Genomic DNA, 12,643 nt, shown 5'->3' with positions numbered 1-12,643 from the left:
AAGAAGAAAAAAAAAAAAAAGAAAAAAAAATTTCCTTATAACCTGCAGCCCATTGACAAATACTTGAGGCCAATACAGGGGGTTCTCCAGGAACATCCTACTGTCATAATGCTAATGCCTTATTAGAGGAAAAACAACCTTGGCTTGACGACAGCAAGGTCTCAGATATCTTAGGAGTCCTCTTTAGCATATCCAAGTCTCTCTGGAGGCCTCCCTTTTGACTTTACCTCCCCAACTTCATAGTATGTAACCAGTCACTCTTCATAGCCCCAGGGCAGCTCTTTCTGCCCACGGGTCCCGTCCCCGTGCTTTAATAAAATCACCTTTTTTTGCACCAAAGATCTCAAGAATTCCTTCTTGGCCTTCGGCTCCCAACTCCCGCCATTCCAAAACCCCACCAAGAGTAGCAAGCTGTCCAAAAAGTAAATTATTCATTAATTCCATCATCTTTTCTTAAGACTGGATTCTTTGAAATAATACAGAGAGGACTATGTAAGTAATTTATCTTCTGTATCTTTCAGTTTATTTTATTTTATTTTATTTATCTTTTTAACATTTATTTATTTTGGAGAGACAGAACGTGAGCGGGAGAGGGGCAGAGAGAGAGAGGGAGACACAGAATCTGAAGCAGGCTCCAGGCTCCAAGCTGTCAGCACAGGGCCCGACGTGGGGCTCGAACTCACGGACCGTGAGATCATGACCTGAGCCGAAGCCAGACGCTTCACCGGCTGAGCCACCCAGGCTCCCCTTAAAGTTTATTTTGTTAAAAAATATTTTTATTCAAGTATAATTAAGATACAGTGATACATTCATTTCAGGTGTATGATAGAATGATTCAACAGGTTTAGACATTTCTTGGTGCTCATCAAGATAAGCGCACTCTTTGCCTATTTCTGTTAATAATTTTGTTGAGATGTACTTCACTCATCATGAGTTCATTCATTCGAAGTATACAACTCAGTGGTTTTTAGTATATTCCCCAAACTGTGCATCCATCACCATGATCCATTTTGGAACATTCTTTAACCTCTGAGAGTACGTTCTTGGGCAGAGCCCCTCCACCCTGGGATGGCAGGGTCTTCGCCCTCTTGGTGTCTGTTCCTGATCTCTTTGTGAAGTTGTCTGCTTCCTTTGGTGCTGGACCCAGCCCGTTTCCACTAATCACCGGCTGATTGCTCAATTGTTTTCAAAATGTCCTGGGGCATAAATTGTTCCCTGGTCTGATCCAGTTAAGTTCAGGCAGTCTTCGAGGCTTGTTTGGAGTCCAGGAGGACACTTCTTGGCTGTCTCTTTCCTTGTTTCTCTCTGGTGGACCAGCTAGCTTTTGGTTTAGCTGGTTGCTCTAAATTAAGAGGGGCTCTTGTTTTCAGGAGTGTCCTTGGGCTTGAACTTCCCCACATTCTGTTTTAAATACAGTCGGTTCCTTGGAGCTCTCCTTTCTCAGGCACTGCCTTCTTCCTGGGCAAACTCTGAGCTCTAGCCCTGGGTGCTTCTGGGCTTCTGAGCTTGTCTCTCCCATGGATACAGTGCCTTAGGAGCCCGCTGGGAGGAGGGGAGCTGGGGGCCCCATCTTCCTGGCCTGCTCTGCCTGAGGTGGCTAGGAGGAAGGTAGCCTCGACCTCTCTGCCACACTCCCCAGGAATTTAGCCTTTTCGACTTGGAGTTGGAGGGCATGAAAATGCTGGTGGCCTGTCTTTCCCAGCTGATGGGGGGACAGGGAGCCCTGACTTCTTTGGCTGCACCCCCTCCCCCAGGGGAAGTTTCTGTACAGCTGAGCCCGAGAGGGGGGAGAGAAATGTTCTTGTGGCCAAGATGTGCTAGATTCTTGCTGTTCTAGATGTTCTAGAATGTTCTTGCGGTTCTAGATGTTGCCGAACAGATGTTTCCTCATTTGTCATATGCTCTTAGGACCGTTCCCAGAAACTTTAAATGGTTCTGTTTTTTGTTTTGTTTTGTTTTGTTTTTTAGAAATAGTTTTTGCCAGCTTCGCTTATCTCAGTAGGGAGTGGTCCATGGAGTTATTCATGCTTCGTTGCAGAAGGGGAAACTGTAGTGTTTTATTTTAATAATGAAGACATCTTTATATTAATGAATTTACCTCCAAATAGAGCTTTGATGGTATGTGATGAGTTTCGACAAGTCATATTCTAATTTTCTGTTGTATTATTCATTTTCTAAACTCAATAGGAAGAATATTTTAGTTTTCAAATAGGCTCTTGTTTATTGATATCTATCTTATCACCTGTCTGTCTATTCTCTCTCTCTCTTTCTCTCTCTCTCTCTCTGTGTCTCTCTATTATCTATCTATCTATCTATCTATCTATCATCTTCAGATTTTTTGTCATTCCAGTGTAGCTTTTGTTGGATTTTGTGGTTTGGAAAATGGCTTGTATAATTTCTGCTCTTTGTAATTTAAAAAGTTCATCTTTTTGGACATGTATGTGGTAAGATTTTGTCAATGCTCCATCACCAACCTGAGAAAAAGGTATATTTTCTGCTTGTGGGGCACAAAACTCAGTATCTGTTAGTTTAGTCTTGTTAATCATGTTGTTGGATCCCCTAGGTATATAATAGACATTGGATTAGAAGGGCCGTTGGAGACATTTCAGCTCCACTTCCTTGTTTCACAATCAAGGAAAATGACTTGCTTAGGGTCACACCGCTGGCAGATTCTGCGGCTGGGAACAGAATCTAGGTCCTTGGATTCTGGTAAGGGCATGGAGTCTCTGGCTTTGCCCTGTTCCTGGTGTCTTGTCTTCTATTTCAGTCTTCACTGTTGTCCCTGAGACAGTTAGTGCCTTATGAAAAAAAAAAAGGCCCTCTACATTTCTTTGTAGGTATTTTTCTTTCTTTTATTAAAAAAATTATGTTTATTTATTTTTGAGAGAGAAAGAGTGTGAGCAGGGGAGGGGCAGAGAGAGAGAGACGGAGACACAGAATCTGAAGCAGGTTCCAGGCTCTGAGCTGTCAGCACAGGGCCTGATGTGGGGCTCGAACCCATGAACTGTGAGCTCATGACCTGAGCCAAAGTCGAATGCTTACCCGACTGAGCCACCCAGGTGCCCCCCCCCCTTTAAGTTTATTTATTTATTTTGAGAGAGACAGAGCACAAGCAGGGGAGGAGCAGAGAGAGAGAGAGAGAAGGAGAGAGAGAATCCCAAGCAGGCTCTGTGCTGTCAGCCCAGAGCCCACTGTGGGGCTCAAACCCACAAACCGTGAGATCATGACCTGAGCTGAAATCAAGAGTCAGATGCTTAAGTGATTGAGCCACTCAGGCACCCCTGTTTGTAGGCACTTTACGATTTGCAAGGCACACGTTTATATGCCTCACCGACTTTAATCTTCACAGTCCAGTGATGTTTAAGGCAGTGCTGATACCCCAGTCCTGTGTGTGAAGAAATCTGGGCTTAGAGACGGGCAGTCCATGTCAGTACCGGGGTCCTTCTGCCATCCCCGCCCCAAACCCGAGGCCGTGCGTTGAATCGCAGGACCCTGGAGTCCAGTCTTACCTTGGCTCAGAACCAATATTCAGACGCTTCCATTTCCCAAGTGGTCCTTTAGGGGTAAAATCGTAACATCCTGTGGGATTTGTCTGTCCTTTGTGGGAACCATGCTCTGGATAGCTGGCCGGGTCTCGTGAACACGGCGCCAAGTCTGGGAAATTATTATTTTAAAAATATCACTCTACTTTTTGCACCTGCTGTCCATAGGTTATAATTGACTGGGCATACACTGGAAGCATTTCTCTGCTTATCTTCTGGAACACTCGTAGCTCATTCAATGCCATTATTCTCCTTCCTGTGCAGGGGCACTTAGATAGCCATGTCTCAGCTGCACCCTCTCCGCCCCCCGCTTCCCCCCACCCCAGCCTCATGCTCCCGCCGAACGGCCTTTCTTGTTCTCATCTGGGAGCTTTGGACTACCTAAATAGGCTGAGCAGTGACCAGAGGCTCGTAACCACCTCTCCTCAAATAAATGGCCTCAAACAATAGTTGCTGTGTAGAGCTGCATTGATCGTCTATTACTGTGTAACAGATTACCCCCAAATCTAGTGGTTTGAAACAGCAATACACAGTGACTCCAACAGTGTCTGCGGGTCAGGAATTTGGGAGTGGCTGCGCAGAGTGCTTCTGGCTTGGGGTCTCCCATCAGGGCACATTCAGATGTCACCTGGTGCTGCTGTCATTTGAAGGTTGGTCTGGGGCTGGAGGATTGTCCTCCAAGTCGGCTCCACACGGGTGGCCGGTGGGCTGGCGCTGGCTGTTGGCAGGGGGCCCTCAGTTCCTTCCTCTTCCTTCTCCCAGTTCCTGGACCTCTCCACGTGGCTGCCTGGGTGTCCTCACAACATGGCGGCCAGCTTCTCTCAGAGCAAGTGGTGGGGGGGGAGAGAGGAGTCAGAAGCTCCATGTATCCTATGACCCGGACTTGGATGTCACATCCGTATCCGCAGCATGGCACCGGTGACATTTCCACGATATCTGTGTTCGGTGGGAAGGCGAAGGACTCCACAAGGCTGTGAATCAGCCAGGAGGTGCGAACCACTGGGGGTCGTCTGGAGGCTACCTATCGCAGCGTGAGCCAAACACCGGAACCCATGCTAGCTGGTTTGTGTATATTTCTCCTCGCCACAGCCCTGTTTGCCCTATTTACAGAAAGGAAACAGACAGATGAAGTCATTAGCCTCTTGATCCTCTCTGTAGATTTAAACCATGTAGATGTGAACTCTAGTCCATAGCTTATGCATCAGCCCCTTGCCTTGTATGGGCTCTTGGTATCTTCTATGCCTTCTGTCTTCCAGCTAGTTTTGGGCTCTGCTCAGCTGCTCCATGAGAGACTCAGAAGCCCCGTGGGAGGACGACCGGGCTCTTGGACTGGAACACAGGACCACGTCAGCCGCGAAGAGTGGCCTCCATTTGAGCCCAGGCTGGATTAACAGAAATATGAGGTCCAGAATCCAGGCTACAGGATCAGGGGTGCCGCCGCGAGAAGTTTGCGGATGCTGCAGCCTATTTAGGAGGGACGGTCCTAGGGCAGCTGGGGAACCGGGACCACTTAACTAGGAAAAAAACAACCAATAGACTTTGAGATACAAGGTGGAAGCAGTTGGGGGGGGGGGGGCGCCTGGGTGGCTCAGTCGGTTAGGCACCCGACTCTTGATTTCAGCTCAGGTCATGATCTTGGGTTCATGAGATCGAGCCCCGCGTTGAGCTCTTCGCTGACTGCACAGAGCTCGCTTGGGATCCTCTCCCTCTCTCTCTGTGCCCCTTCCCTGGCTCCTCGTGCACATGCTCTGTCTCTCTCAAAAAAAAATAAATAAATAAACTTAAAAAAAAAAAAAAGAAGAAGAAGCCGGAGGTTGTGGTGATGTTTATGTACTTCTGGGTACAGCCCACGGTGGGGAGGGCCCCGTCAGATGACTGCCAAAGCTCCAGACTGTCCCTCCGAGAACGTGACTTCCCCTCTCACAGCCTAGGCCCCTGCAAGCAATCGGAGAAGCTCATTCTCACATGCAGATGTCACATGTCACACACCTGCTCAGCTGTCTCAGGCTTTACACGAAGACTGTGGTGGTGGACTTGGCCATCAAGGCCCGGTGGCATCTCGTGCTACGGGACTTGCTCTCCGTGCTCCCCCGACACCGGCTGTTCTTGTCCTTCTGCGAACAATCCCTGCTGGCCCACATGGATGGGCACACACGTGCATTCGTAAGCACGCTCACACGCAGGAACGTGTCCACACCACATACACAGACGCACACACACACACACACACACACCCATCCACACAAAGTACGGGCACGCACAGGAACGTGCCCACACATGCATGTGCATAGAAACACTGAGACACGTGCAGACACAGACACACACGCAAATACACCCGTAGGGACATGCCCAGACTCCCCCACGTGTGTACACAATCGTGCAAACATGCTCACACCCGTGCATGCGGAAACTCACACTCACATACACGTGAACACATTCGCACACAAAAATATGTTGTGCACACTCACCCCTGCACGAGCACACATGGACACACACACACACACACTCACATATTCATAGACACACGCTCACGCACATTTACGTGTAGCCTCACGCTCCACGTACACGCAAGGTGCGCATCTGTATGTTCACACGAACACACGTGCCTGCCCGTGCGTATCACTCGTGCTCGTTCACACACACGTCCGTGTGAACACACACACACACGCACCCACACGGAGTTCTTCAACCCTCTCTTGCACGCACACACCCGTTTCCCTTCACACACACACACGCATCCATCCTCACACGCCCGTGCCCGCGTGCTCGCCCCCGCACGTGCGCGCACACCCGCTCCCCACCCCCACACGCCCTCCTTTTGTCTAAGTCGCACATTCTCATTCTCATTCTTGGCTCATTCTCCAGCTTGAGCCAAGTGCTCAGGAGGGGCCTTACCTGACTCTCCAGAGAAAGTCAGACCTTTCAGGGTGGGTCCTGTCATAGGTGTTGTCATTTCCAGTTACCTGTTGGATCGCCCTTACCCCCCCAGACAGTGGGGTGCATACCTGTCAGATAGCCCTCAACCCCCCCCCCCAGCCCCCCAGACAGTGGCTTTCAGCTGGACCCGCTACCCCCGGGTCGAGGGCAGTGGGCACTTGTGAGCAGGGGAGAGAAGGAGTGTGTGCTGTGATTTGCGGGTGGCACTTGTTGAGGGTGACGTGGGGAGAATTCAGATATCAGGTGGGGACGGATGCCGCCTTGAGTCTCTCTGAGTCCCAACCGTCTCCGGGTTTACCACAAACTCCCCGTTTCCTGGGCCGCAAAGTCCTGTTTCAGGAATTCCCTCGTGAATGAATCTTAGTTGGCAGCCCACAGAATCACCCCTTCAAAATTCCTGCTACCCGGCCCTGCTCCTGTGGAAACCGAGAAGGCCTTTCTTTTTCCACTGTCTGTCAGTTTTTCTCACCGGTGACACATTTTTTGTCTGCCACGTGCCGGGCCCCGTGTCTCCCTCGTCAGGTCTGGGTAAGGGTTTCCTGAGAGCCCCCCACTGCCTCAGGCTGGCGCCCCTCTCCCAGAGGCTGCCATGCACCCCCCCCCTTCTGGTCTTTCTGGAGAGGCCCCAAAACGCGGGGCAGGCCCTCCCCTTGGTTCACCAGCAGACGAAACTCGCTGAGCCTGGGGATGTGAGAGCCGCTGGTGGGGGAGGCGGGGGGCACGTGGGCTGTCCCAGGCCCTCCCTGGTGCCCGCAGAGGACAGAGGTCATAAATCTGAAAGAAGTGAGCCTGGGGTCTAGCTCTGTCTGTGGATTCCGGAAGCAGCGTCTCAGAGTCACTCCCCCTCTACCTGGGCCTCGTGGGCTCCCGTGTCGGCCTCCGTGTTTAAATCGTAAATTTGAGGAGACACCTTCCAGGAGAAAGGGATCTCTGAGAAAGTCAACAGGGCTGGATGGACAACACAATTCCAAAGCAGAGGATGGTTCTCTAGGGCTTGAAAGAACCGGAACTCGGCCCTGGTTTGGGCTCTTGCCTCGGTGTCACCCGCTGCTTAGTCTCCGTGGCCTCAGTTTCCTAATGTCTAAAATGGGCCACTAAGCCCCATCTTTAGAGAGAAGCCCCGCCCCTCCGTGTCCTGTCCTTGGCCTTCCCGCCCCTCCCTCGCGTGGCCGGGGACGTGTGAGGCTTTCGGACACCCTCCCCGCCCCCCTGTCATTTCCCAACAGGGCTCCACCTGTCACATTCTTACTGAGGACGCACCCTAACAGACTCACTATGACATCAGGAGGCCGGCCAGCGAGGAGGGGGTGAAGGCCTGGGGCTGGCGGTCTGAGCACCAGAAAAGGGGTTTGAATTCTCAGTGTCCCAACCCGTATACTAGATGATGGCTCAAGTAACTTTCTCAGCATCAGAGCTGTGTTCGCTGAGGGGATAAGCCCCTGGAGCCCTCATCAGGGAGCTTGAACTGGGCAGTGTGATTTTCGAAGGCGATTTGCACTCCTGTTAGGTTTAGGAAACAAGCCGGGAAGGGCTGAAGGGGTGTGGGAGGACCAGCGAGATGGCACCGTTGCTTATCTGGCTCTCAGCCTTAGGACCTGCCGCTTTCCGGAAGTGGGCCTGGCCTCCACCGTCTCCTCCCGTCCCTGCCCGCTCTCCCTGGCTCAGACGGCATTGCCCTGGGCCTGGATGGTTGCGGTAGCCTGCCGTCCTGTCTCCTGCTCAGTCCCTCCCGGCTTCATAGGCAACCCCACACGCAGTCCTAGTGACACCCCCTCCCTTCTGGGGAACCACTCATAGCTCCCTGCTCCCAGGGAAGTCTGAGTTCCTGGCGTGCATTTCCGAGTCTGGCACTTGCCTTGTCTGCCTTTCTCGTGTTCTTTTGCGTACCCTTCCTTCATGCCGGGGACGGTCCACTGACGGGAACACCTCCATCTTTCGGCTGGTGCCCAGCGGAGCAGGAATGGGGTGGCCCCTACCCCCAGTGACAGAAGGGCCATCAGGAGAGCCAGGGATGACCACTGGGGCTCCACCCAGGAGATGCATCCACCCAGGTGAGGCACGCATCGTCTTTCCCACCTGGGTTTCTCCCTGTTGACCCCATCCGTCTTTGCCCTGGGAAGAGACCCCACACATGAGGAGTGGGACTCCTGTTCTGGCACTCAGGGCTCTGAGCCTTCGGGCAAGGGACTTAACCCTGCGAGCCTCAGTTTTCCCATCTGTAACCCGGGATTGATAATAATACCCATCTTACAGTCATGAGGTTGGAATCGGATCATCATTAAAAGCATTTGGCACCTCGCCTGTTCGTGTCAGGGCTCAGTGTATGTGGCTGTCATTATTTGTAGTATTTTCGTGCCCATTAATGACTGGCCCCTTGTTGGCATCTGATCCCCCTAAGAGGGAGCCCCGAGGATGCTTGCTGCTGAACAAGGGAAGGGGAGGTTTTGGATGTCCCTCGAGAGGCACGCTGAGCCCGGGGAAACTGCGCGGCAGCCCCAGGTGTGGGGTGACAGAGGAGAAGCCACCGTGCCCCTGAGATCATAAAGGGGCAGGACATGGATCCTGGCTCTGGTGCCTTGGAAGGGCTTCTGGAATCAGCCAATAAGGTCTGGACAAGGAGGGAGGAAGGCGAGAGTGCGGGGAAGGAGGACAGCCGATTTCCCTTCGTTCTCAGTTCTCTGTGTTCTTGATCGTCCCCGGGGACCAGTCATCCTGCTTCCGTCACCGGGACAGCAGGCTGGGTGCTCACTCAGACTGAGAACCAACAATTTGTTGTGAAGAGAGATGGGAATGTGCTCGGCCCCATGGGGTGGGGATGGTGAGGGGGGTGCAGAAGCAGACCCTACGGTCCCCAGTGCTTGGTCCCCTTGCTTTCTGGAAGGGGGGCGGGGCCAGATCTGTGTTACTCAGTACGACATGACCGGGCATGTCATGTCCTGGCCGGGCATGGGCTGTTAATGATCTAGGAAGTACAAAAATTTAGAGCAGGCATTTAGACACATGGCAGCCATGTGAGCGAGTAATGATCTGTTGCATATGATGATACGACATGTACTATTAGAATGGAATATGGTAATTAAAAAGTTGGCTTGTGTTTGGTATCCTTTTTTCCACATCATCTTTCTAGAAATTTACTTTTTATTGTGTTTTACAAAAGTATCAACCCGTGATGGATTGGAAGTTGAGAAACGAAACCCACACTGGTTCATCACCGTCGATGATTCAAGTGCTGGGACCGGGGGGATCCCTGGAATCGCCCTCGTGCTGGGAGTCCAGGACCCTTCGAGGGGGTGCAGCGACCTTGGGCCCGGCCCCCTGGGAATAACTGCCGTGAGACAACACTCAGGGCTGGCGTGTTGGCCCTGAGACTGGCTCTGAGGCCTGGCCCTGGCCTCCTCGCCTTGTCTGGGAAGTAGACCCTTACGTATTTCTTGTTGTCCCCGGAGGATCCTACTTTTATTTAAACTTTTGGTACTTTGTTCATCACGGTTTTGGTTTTTCTTCTTGTTTTGTATTCATTTTGATTATGTAGAATAACATTACGTTAAAATATTATTTTTCTTGATTAGGGTTTTCGGTGCCCCTTAAATTTTGAACCCCAGGCCTATGCCCTGACTGGAACCCAGGCTCTGGGGTCACCCAGTCTGAGACTCCAGGGCCGCAGGGGAGTTGATAGCCAGAGAAAGCCAGTAAAGACTCTCAGAAGCAGGGGCGCCTGGGTGGCTCAGTTGGTTAACTGTCCGACTCTTGATTTGGGCTCAGGTCGGGATCTCACCGTTCGTGGGATCGAGCCCCGCGTTGGGTTCTATGCCGAGAGCACGGAACCTGCTTGGGATTCTCTCTCCCTCTTTCTGCTCCCGCCCCCCAACTCATGCTTGCTCTCTCTTTGTCTCAAAAATCATAAACATTCAAAAAAAAAAAAAAAGACTTTCAGAGGCTCACGAAGAGCTGTTCACTGGGACTAAGGGGGAGCATATTGTGTGTGCTGGAGGTAGGCCCCAGCAGTTAGAAGAGGAAGTTGAATAGTGAAAAGGCTCTGATTGAATCTTAACATTCACCTATGACCCTCCACGGGCTCATGTTCTGAGAAGCTCATCGTAGTTGATAAAATCTTAAAAACTGGCAGGGCCTTGCTGACAAGTCAGTTGGGCATTCGTGGATGGAATGTTCTATCAACTCACCCACCCTGACCATCCTGTTCTCCTCCCCTTCACCTTTTCCTGTCAAGACTTGCTTTATGGGAGAGACACCTGCTGGTGTTCACACGTGAAGAAGGGGTGCCCTCTCCTCAACGCAGAAGGAGGTTCTGGAAAGTTCTTTCAGGAGTGCGGAGGGGTGTTTACCTGTGGATGAGTTTCCTACCAGATATGGTTCCTTAGAGGCCGGATCATAAGGTGACCTCACAGACAGCAGTGCTTTTTGAAAAGGAAAATGTTAAATACCTCAGTAATATTTTCTACACAGCCACCATAACAAAGCACCGTAGCCGGGGGCTTGACCAACAGATCTCTGTTTCTCACAGGTCTGGAGGCTGGACTTCCAAATGCAGGGTGCCAGCCCGGCTGCCCCCTGGCAAACGCTCTCTTCCTGGTTTCTAGCTCTGTCTTCCCATGGAGGAGAGAGAGCTCTGACTTCGCCTCTTATAAGAACGACAGGCCCATAATGGGGGCCCCGCTCACATGATGTCACCCACCCCTAATTATCTCCCCGAGGCCCCACCTCCAAATACCATCCCACTGGAGGTTAGGGCTTCAGCACATGGATTTGGGGGGACCCATTCAGCCCACGCAGCTTTCAATCATCTACTTTAGAAGGGAGGACTTGTCCCCATCAATTTTCTGTTTGTATCTTAGCTTGTGAGGCTGATGCCGTGGCCACCGTCATTTGGGATAGCTCCTTAGTGTTTCCTTTGGCCAGTGTTTCGGCTTGGGGGCAAACCAGTCTCCCACACTGGAGCTCAGGGCCCAATTGACCATGGTCTCTTTACCACAGCTTTTCCCACCAAACTTGCACCCCAATTCTTGGCAGGTGGCTGGGTGCACGTGCCCCATAGCAGAAGGTCCCCCGCAGCCATGCTGTGGAAGGAGCCAGAAGCCCCACCACCCCGCAGTCTCTTGCCTCTGTGAGCTGTGACTCGTATGTTTTATGTTCCAAGTGTGAAGGGACCTTGGCATTTGGGTTTCTGGGGCTCTTGAGCTGGCCATGTCGGCTCATCTGTGGACTTGGACTTAAATAGTTCACAGTGAAGTGGTCCCGTAATGTCTACTGACCGTGGCTTTACTCGGGGAGTGGTTCATCGTCGGCTGGCTCCCAGATTCTTTGCCCTGGTTGAGCTCCTCTGTCGCGTTGGCTCCTGAACGTTCCCCGTTTGTTCTCCAAGAAAATACCCCTAGAACAAAAAGGCAAGAATAAATAAATATGAAACATCCATCACCTCCTAACTATTTGACCACCGTTTTTACAATTACCCATGCTCTTGAAGTTCTTCTTGTCTTTTGCACCTGTGTGTGGAAACGCTATGTAACAGCGTGCCGCTAGGCATCCTTCCCACCTCGAGTGTCCTGTGATGTGACATTTGCAGCTACAAATAGGTAATGATGGTGGTATTTACACAGAGAATTTGGGCCTTCCTCCACTGCCCACCCTTCAGAGCTGAGAGCCCGCTGTTACACATTTACCTGCACACCACTGGAAAGAGGACTAAAAACGAGCTCAAGGTTTTGGGTCTAAGGAACTGGAAGAATGGGGTCCCCCTTACCAGGAAAAATGTAGAAAGAGGCGTTGTGGGGTGGAAATCAGTCGTTTGGTTTTGAACATTTTTGTATGTGACCCGAAAGTCACGCATCTCATCGGGATTGTTAACCAAGCAGTTGGATACGCAGGTGTGGTATTCAGAGCAGAGGTCCTAGGTGAAGGTCAATATCTGAGAGTCATCAGCATCTGCACAACAGTCAGTGCCAAGAGGTGAGAAGAGATCAAGAGAGTGAGTTAGATGGAGGAACACAGTCCCAGGACAGTACCTGGGGGTCCTCCAACCTTTACAGATCAGAGTGAAGTCCAGCTACCAGCAGACGAAGCCAAGAAGAATGGCCAATGGGAGTCCGAAGAGAAGCAGGAGGGTGTGATGTGCTCAAGAGGCCAAGTAAAGAAAGGACTTACGAAAG

The 12,643-nt window shown here is 51.4% G+C and overlaps 1 long non-coding RNA gene across 1 annotated transcript in view; it reads left to right on the top strand.

Moving 5' to 3' along the window:
- The window catches only part of LOC121037348 (uncharacterized), a 13,585-nt gene extending 8,544 nt beyond the window's left edge, over positions 1–5,041 (top strand). The window contains exon 3 of the long non-coding RNA XR_005793729.1: positions 4,799–5,041. This is a non-coding gene — a long non-coding RNA (uncharacterized LOC121037348). The remainder of the gene's footprint in view (positions 1–4,798) is intronic.
- Positions 5,042–12,643: the final 7,602 nt, after the last annotated feature.

Source organism: Herpailurus yagouaroundi, unplaced genomic scaffold, assembly GCF_014898765.1.
Source record: "Herpailurus yagouaroundi ecotype Mexico unplaced genomic scaffold, PumYag 163, whole genome shotgun sequence".
Taxonomy (NCBI): Eukaryota; Metazoa; Chordata; class Mammalia; order Carnivora; family Felidae; genus Herpailurus; species Herpailurus yagouaroundi.
This window is presented reverse-complemented; position numbering and strand designations above follow the sequence as displayed.